Here is a 7,870-nt window from a genome sequence, read left to right on the forward strand (position 1 = left end):
CATCTGTATGGAATTTTTCCCATCTTACTTTTTTAATTTTGGGGGGTACACAGTAGGTATATATATTCATGGGGTACATAAAATACTTTCTATATTTTCTACAGGCATGCAATGCATAATAGTCACATCAGAGTGAATGGGGTAGCCATTCCCTCAAGCGTTTATCTTTTATATTACAAACAATCCAATTACACTCTTTTAGTTATTTTGAAATGTATGATTAAATTATTTTTTACTACAGTCCCCTTGTAGTGCTAGCAAATACTAAGTCTAATTTATTCTTTTCAACTATTTTTTGTACCTGTTAATCATGACCTACTCCCCCTTGCCCAGAACCCCACGACCCTTCCCAGCCTCTGGCAACTTCCTTCTACTCTCTACGTCCATAAGTTCAATTGTTTTGATTTTTAGCTCCCACAAATAAGTCAGAATATGCAAAGTTTTTCTTTCTCTGCTTGCCTTATTTCACTTAACATGATGACCTCAAGTTCCATCCATGTTGTTGCCAATTACAGGATCTCATTCATTTTTTATGGCTGCATAGTACTCCATTGTTTACATGTGCCATATTTTCATTATCCATTCATCTGTTGATGGAGGCTTAGGTTGCTTCCAAAGCTTGACTCTTATGAATAGTGCTGCAATAAACATGGAGTGTAGATATAATCTTGAAGCACTGATTTCCATTCTTTTTTGTATATACTTAGGAGTAGGATTGCAGATCATAAGGTAGCCCTATTTTTATTTATTTGAGGAACCTCCAAAGTGTTCTCCATAGTGTTTGTACTGATTTCCATTCCCACCAAGAGTGTATGAGGGTTCCCCATTCACCCCATTTTTGCCAGCATTTGTTGTTGCCTGACTATTGGATAAAAGCCATTTTAAATGGGGTGAGATGATATCTCATTGCAGTTTTGATTTTGGTTTACTGACGATTAATGATGTTTAGCACCTTTTCATATGCCTGTTTGCCATGTGACATTTCTTTTGAGAAATGTCTATTCAGATCTTTTGCCCATCTTTAAACAGATTATTAGATTTATTCCAATAGAGTTGTTTGAGCACCTTATATATTCTGGTTATAAATCCCTTGTCATATGAGTAGTTTGCAAATATTTTCTCCCATTCAGTAGGTTGTCTCTCACTTTGTTGATTGCTGTGCAGAAGCTTTTTAACGTGATGTCATCCTATTTGTCTATTTTTGTTTTGGTTGCCTGTGCTTGTAGACTATTATTCAAGAAATATTTGCCCATTTCAATATCCTGGAGATTTACTCCAATGTTTTCTTTTATTATTCTTACAGTCTGGTGGCTTATATTTAAGACTTTAATCCATTTTGATTTGATTTTTGTATATGGTAAGAGGTAGGGGTCCAGTTTCATTCTTTTGCACATGGATATCTAGTTCTCCCAGCACCATCTGTTGAAGAGAGTGTCCTTTTACCCAATCTATGTTCTTGGCATGTTTGTCAAAAATGAGTTCACTGTAGATGTATCAATTTGTCTCTGTGTTCCTTATTCCGTTCCACTGATCTATGTGTCTATTTTTTATGTCAGTACCATGCGGCATTGTGTATTGCTCTGTAGTATAAATTTGAAGTCAGGTAATATGATTCCTCCAGTTTTCTTACTCTTGCTGAGGATAGTTTTGGCTATTCTGGGTCACTTGAAGTTTCATGTAAGTTTTGGGATTCTTTTTTCATTTCTGTGAAGAATGTCATTGGTATTTTTATAGAAATAGCATTAAATCTATAGATTGCTTTGGGTAGTATGAATATTTTAACAATATTGATTCTTCCAATCTATGAATATGAAGTACCTTTCCATTGTTTTATCTCTTCTACTCTTCCATCAATGTTTTAAAGTTTTTATAATAGAGATCGTTCACTTCTTTGGTTAATTCTGAGGTATTTTGTTTTATATTTAGCTATGGTAAATGATATTACTCTTTTATTTCTTTCTCAGATGGTTCACTGTTCGCATATAGAAATGCTACTACTTTTGTATGTTTATTTTGTTTCCTGCAACGTCACTGAATTTGTTTATTATTTTTAATAGTTTTTCGGCGGAGTCTTTAGGTTTTTTCCAAATATAAGATCATATCATCTGCAAATGAGGATGATTAACTTTTTCCTTTCCAATTTAGATGTATTTTACTTCTTTCTCTTGTCAGATCATTCAAGCTATGACTTCCAGTACTATGTTGAATATTAGTGATGAATGTGGGCATCATTGTAGTGTTTCCAATCTTGGAAGAAAAGCTTACAGTTTTTCCCCATTCAGTATGACACTAGATATGGGTCTGTTGTGTATGACCTTTATTATATAGTGGTATGTTTCTTCTATACCCAGTTTTTCAGGGTTTTCATCATGAAGTGATGTTGAAATTTATCAAATGCTTATTCAGTATCAATTGAAATAATTATATGGAGGCCAGGCGCAGTGGTTCATGCTTGTAATCCTGGCACTTTGGGAGGCTGCGGAGGGTGGCTCACTTGAGGTCAGGAGTTCAAGACCATCCTGGCCAACATGGTGCAACCCCATCTCTACTAAAAATACAAAAATTATCTGGGAGTGGTGGTGCATGCCTGTAATCCCAGCTACTCAGGAGGCTGAGGCAGGAGAATTGCTTGAACCCAAGAGGCAGAAGCTGCAGTAAGCTGAGATTGTGCCACTGCATTTCAGCCTGGGGGNGGGGAAGAATTCTAGGCTTCTCTAGTCAGCCAACTTACTGATGCCACTCCCTGGGATATTGAATTTTATCAGATGCTTTTTCTTTGTCCATTGAAATGATTATATGGTTTTTGTCCTTCAGTCTGTTGATATGATGTGTTACATTAATTGATTTGCGTGCATTGAACCATCATTATATCCTTGGAGTAAATGTCATGTAGTCATGATGAATGATCTTTTTAATATGGCAATCGATTCTATTTGCTAATATTTTGTTGAGGATTTCTGCATCAATATTCATCAGTCATACTGGCCTATAGGTTTCTTTTTTTAAGTGTGTTTATGTTTTGGTATCATGGTAATACTGGCCTCATGGAATAAGGTTGAAAGTAGTCCCTTCTGTTCTGTTTTTTGGAATAGATTGAGGAGGATTGGTATTATTTCTTCTTTAAATGTTTGGTAGAATTCAGCAGTGAAGCCATCGGGTCACGGGCTTTTCTTTGCTGGTAGACTTTTTATTACAGCTTTGATCTCATTATTTGTTATTGGTTTGTTCAGGTTTGGAATTTCTTTATGGTTCAGTCTTGGAAGGTTTTATGTGTCTAGGAATTGATCCATTTCTTATAAATCTTCCAATTTATTGGCATATAGTTGCTCATAGTGGCAATTAATGATGCTTTGAATTCCTCCAGTATCAGTTATAATGACCCCTTTTTCATTTCTGATTTTATTTATTTGGGTCTTCTTTTTTTCTTAGTCTGGCTAAAGATTTGTCAATTTTGTTTAATTTTTCAAAAAACCAAATCTTTGTTTCTTGATCCTTTGTATTTTAAAATTTCAATTTCATTTATTTCTGCTTATATTGTTATTTCTTTTCTTCTACTATTTTTGGATTTGATTTGCTCTTACTTTCCCAGTTCTTTAAGATACATTGTTGGATTTTTTTATTTAGGGTTCTTCCTCTTCTTTGATGTAGGCACTTGTAGCTAAAAACTTCCCTCTGATTACTGCTTTCATTGTATCCTATAGGTTTTGGTATGTCATGTTTCCATTACGATTTTCTTCAAGAAATTTTTCAATCTCCTTAATTTTTTCACTAACCCCACTGGTCATTCAGGAGTATATTGTTTAATTTCCATGTGTTTGCATGCTTTCCAAAATTATTCTTGTTGTTGATTTCTAGTTTTGTTTCATTGAGGTCAGAGAAAATGCTTGATATGATTTTAGGGTTTTTTTTAATGTTATAAGAGTTCTTGGCCAGGTGTGGTGGCTCACGCCTGCAATTCCAGCACTTTGGGAGGCTGAGGCAGGTGGATCGCCTGAGGTTAGGAGTTCAAGACCAGCCTGGTCAACATGGCAAAACTCTGTCTCTACTAAAAATACAAAAATTAGCCAGGCATGGTAGCACATGCCTGTAATCCCAGCTACTCGGGAGGCTGAGGCAGGAGAATCATTTGAACTCAGGGGTGGAGGTTGCAGTGAGCTGAGATTGCACCATTGCACACTCCAGCCTGGGCAACAAGAGTGAAACTTGGTCTCAAAAAAAAAAAAAAAAGAGTTCTTTTGTGACCTTAATATTGTCTATCCTTGAGAATAATCTATGTGCTGAGGAAAGAAGGTGTATTTTACAAATGTGGGATGAAACATTCTGTAAATATGTATTAGGTTCATTTGGTCTACAGTTCAGATTAATTCTGATGTTTCTTTGTTCATTTTCTGTTTGGAAGATCTGTCCAGTGCTGACAGTTGGGTGTTAAAAGTCTCCAGGTATTATTGTACTGGGGTCTATTTTCTCTCCTTAGCTCTAATACTATTTGCCTTAAATATCTGGGTGCCCCAATGTTGGGTGCATATATATTTACAATTGCTATATCCCATTGCTGAATTGGCCCCTTTATCATTATATATTGTCCTTTGTCTCTTCATATAGTTTTTGTTTTGAAATATATTTTTTCTGTTGTAAGTATAGCTACTCCTGCTTTTTCTTGGTTTCCATCTGCATGCAAAATCTTTTCCCATCCCTTTATTTTCAGTCTGTATCTGTCTTTATAGGTGAAATGCATTTCTTGTAGGCAACCAATCATTGTGTCTTGCTTTTTTTTTAATCCATTCAGCCACTCTATTGGAATGTTTAGCCCATTTACATTCAATGTTATTATTGGTAAGTAATGACTTCTGCTTTTTTGTAATTTGTTTTCTGGTGGTTTTGTGGTCTTCTCTTCCTTCTTCGCTTCTTTCCTGTATTCTTTTTAGGGAAGACGATTTTATCTGGCAGTTTTAATTTCTTACTTTTGATTTTTTTGTGTACTCATTACATGTTTTTTGATTTGAGGTTACCATGAAGCTTGCAAGTACTATCTTAGAACCCATTATTTTAAGCTTATAAGAACTTAATACTGTTTGCATAAACAAAGAGACAAACAAAAAGAAACCTAATAACAATTCTACATCTTAACTTTTTCCCCAGCTTTTTACCTTTTTGTTGTTTCTATTTATATCTTATTGTACTATGTCTTGAAAAGTTGTTTTAGTTATTATTTTTAATTGGTTTATCCTTTAGTCTTTCTACTTAAGAGGATTTCACTCACCACAGTTACAGTGTTATAAAATTATGCATATTTCTATACACTTATTATTGCCATTGAGTTGTATACCTTCAGATGATTTCTTACTGCTCATTAACATCATTTTCTTTCTGATTAAAGTACTTCTTTTAGCATTTCTCATAGGACAGCTCTGGTATTGATGAAATCCCTCAGCTTTTGTTTGTCTGGAAATGTATTTCTCCTTCAGATTTGAAGGATATTCTTAGGATACACTATTCTAGGGTAAAATATTTTTTCCTTTAGCACTTTAAATATGCTATTCCATGCTCTCCTGGCCTGTAGGGTTTTCAGTGAGAAATCCACTGCCAGATGTACTGGGGATCCATTGTATGGTATCTGTTTCTTTTATCTTGCTGCATTTTAAGATCCCTTCTTTATCCTTGACCGTTGGGAGTTTGATTATTAAATGCCTGAAAGTAGTCTTTTGGGGGTTAAATCTGCTTAGTGTTCTATAACCTTATAATTGAATGTTGATATCTCTCTCTACGTTTGGGAAGTTCTCTGTAATTGTCCCTTTTAATAAACTTTTTATCCCTTCTCTTTTTCTACCTCCTCTTTAAAGCCAATAACCCTTAGATTTGCCATTTCGAGGCTATTCTCTAGATTCTGTAGGATCTGCTTCATTGTTATTTTACTCTGTTTTGTGTCCTGTAACTGTGTACTTTCAAATAGCCTGTTTTCAAGCTCACTAATTATCTCTTGTGCTTTATAATTCTGCTATTAAGAGAATCTAATGTATTCCTCTCTAGGTCAATTGCATCTATCAAGTTCAGAATTTCTGCTTGATTCCTTTCATTTATTTCTGTCTCTTTGTTAAATTTATCTGATAGAATTCTGAATTTCTTTTCTGTGTTAAATTTCTTTGAGTCTCCTCAACACAGTTATTTTAAATTTTCTGTCTGAAAGTTCACATCTCTGTTTCTCCACGATCGGTCCTTACTGCCTTATTTAGTTCATTTGGTGAGGTCCTTTTCCTAGATGGTGTTGATGCTCTTGGATGTTCATCTGTGTCTGGGCATTGAAGAGTTAGGTATTTATTGTAGTCTTCAAAATTTAGTTTTATTTGTACCAATCTTTCTTAGGAAGGCTTTCCAGGTATTCAAAAGGACTCGAGTGTTGTGATCTAACCCATATCTGCATTAGGGGGTAGCCCAAGCCCTGTAACTCTGTGATTCTGGCAGACTCATAGAGGTACCACCTTGGTGGTCTTGAATAATGTCTGAAAGACTTCTCTGAATTACCAGGCAGAGACTCTTGTTCTCTTTCTTTACTTTCTCCCAAACAAATGGTGTCTCTTTCTCTGTTCTGAGCTACCTGGAGCTAAGGGTGGAGTGACATAAGTACCCCTGCATCCACCACCAGTAGAACAGCCCTGGGTCATGCCTGAAGCAAGCACAGCACTAGGTGTTTTCCAAAGCTTGCTGTAACCACTACCTGGCTACAGCCTACATTTGCTCAAGGCCCTGGGGCTCTATAATCAGCAGGTGGTAAAGCCAGCTAGCCTCTTATTCTTCTCTTCAAGGTGGTGTGGGTGAGTTCCCCCAGGCCCAAGGCAGGTCCAGATGTGCTGTCCATCAAGAAACAGGACATAGACAAAGGGAAGGACTTCATGACTAAAACACCAAAAGTAATGGCGACGAAAGCCAAAATAGACAAATGGGATCTAATTAAACTTAAGAGCTTCTGCACAACAAAAGAAACAATCATTAGAGTGAACCAGCAACCAACAAAATGGGTAAAAATTTTTGCAATCTACCCATCTGACAAAGGCTAATATCCAGAATCTATGAAGAACTCGAGCAGATTTACTAGAAACAAACAAACAAACCCATTCCACTTGCATTCTTTTTTTATTTGCATTTGCCTAATATTTTTTGCCCATCCCCTTAAATTAAATATGTATCCATTTAAGTGTATTTCAAATCTCCTTTCTGTCTCTGTAGTTTAATGAGATCAGCCCATTCAAATATAAAGTCTCACATGTATTATTTTGTTTTACATCTTGCTTTATATCTTCTATTTACTTCATTTGCTATTTTTTCTTTCTTCTAATACACATACTTCTTTAGTATTTACTTAAAATAGTAAATAGTAAATGTTGCCTCCATCGAAATGTTCTATTTCTTCCCCAATTTTTTCAATGCCAGTAAGATAAAACATTTAGAATACTTTCACCTCACCCTACCTTCATCTCCTTATCCTTTAAAAAGACCTTTATCTCTTTTCACCTCCCATTTTTCAGCCTAACCTCGACATTTGGTTCAGGAACAATTGGATATCTATTTGAAAAAAAAGTGAATTTTATACAAAAGTTAAACTGAAATGGATGAAGCTGAGCATGGTGGCTCACGCCTGTAATCCTAGCACTTTGGGAGGCCAAGGTGGGCAGATCACTTGAGCTCAGTACTTCAAGACCAGCCTAGGCAATATGGTAAAACCCTGTCTCTACAAAAAACACAAAAATTAGCCAGGTGTGGTGGCATGCACCTGTACTTCTAGATACGTAGGAGGCTGAGGTGAGAGGATCTCTTGAGCACAGGAGGCAGAGGTTGCAGTGAGCCAAGATCGTACCACTGCATTCCATCCTGGGCA

Source organism: Cebus imitator, unplaced genomic scaffold (assembly GCF_001604975.1).
Source record: "Cebus imitator isolate Cc_AM_T3 unplaced genomic scaffold, Cebus_imitator-1.0 Scaffold505, whole genome shotgun sequence".
In the NCBI taxonomy this organism is placed as follows: domain Eukaryota; kingdom Metazoa; phylum Chordata; class Mammalia; order Primates; family Cebidae; genus Cebus; species Cebus imitator.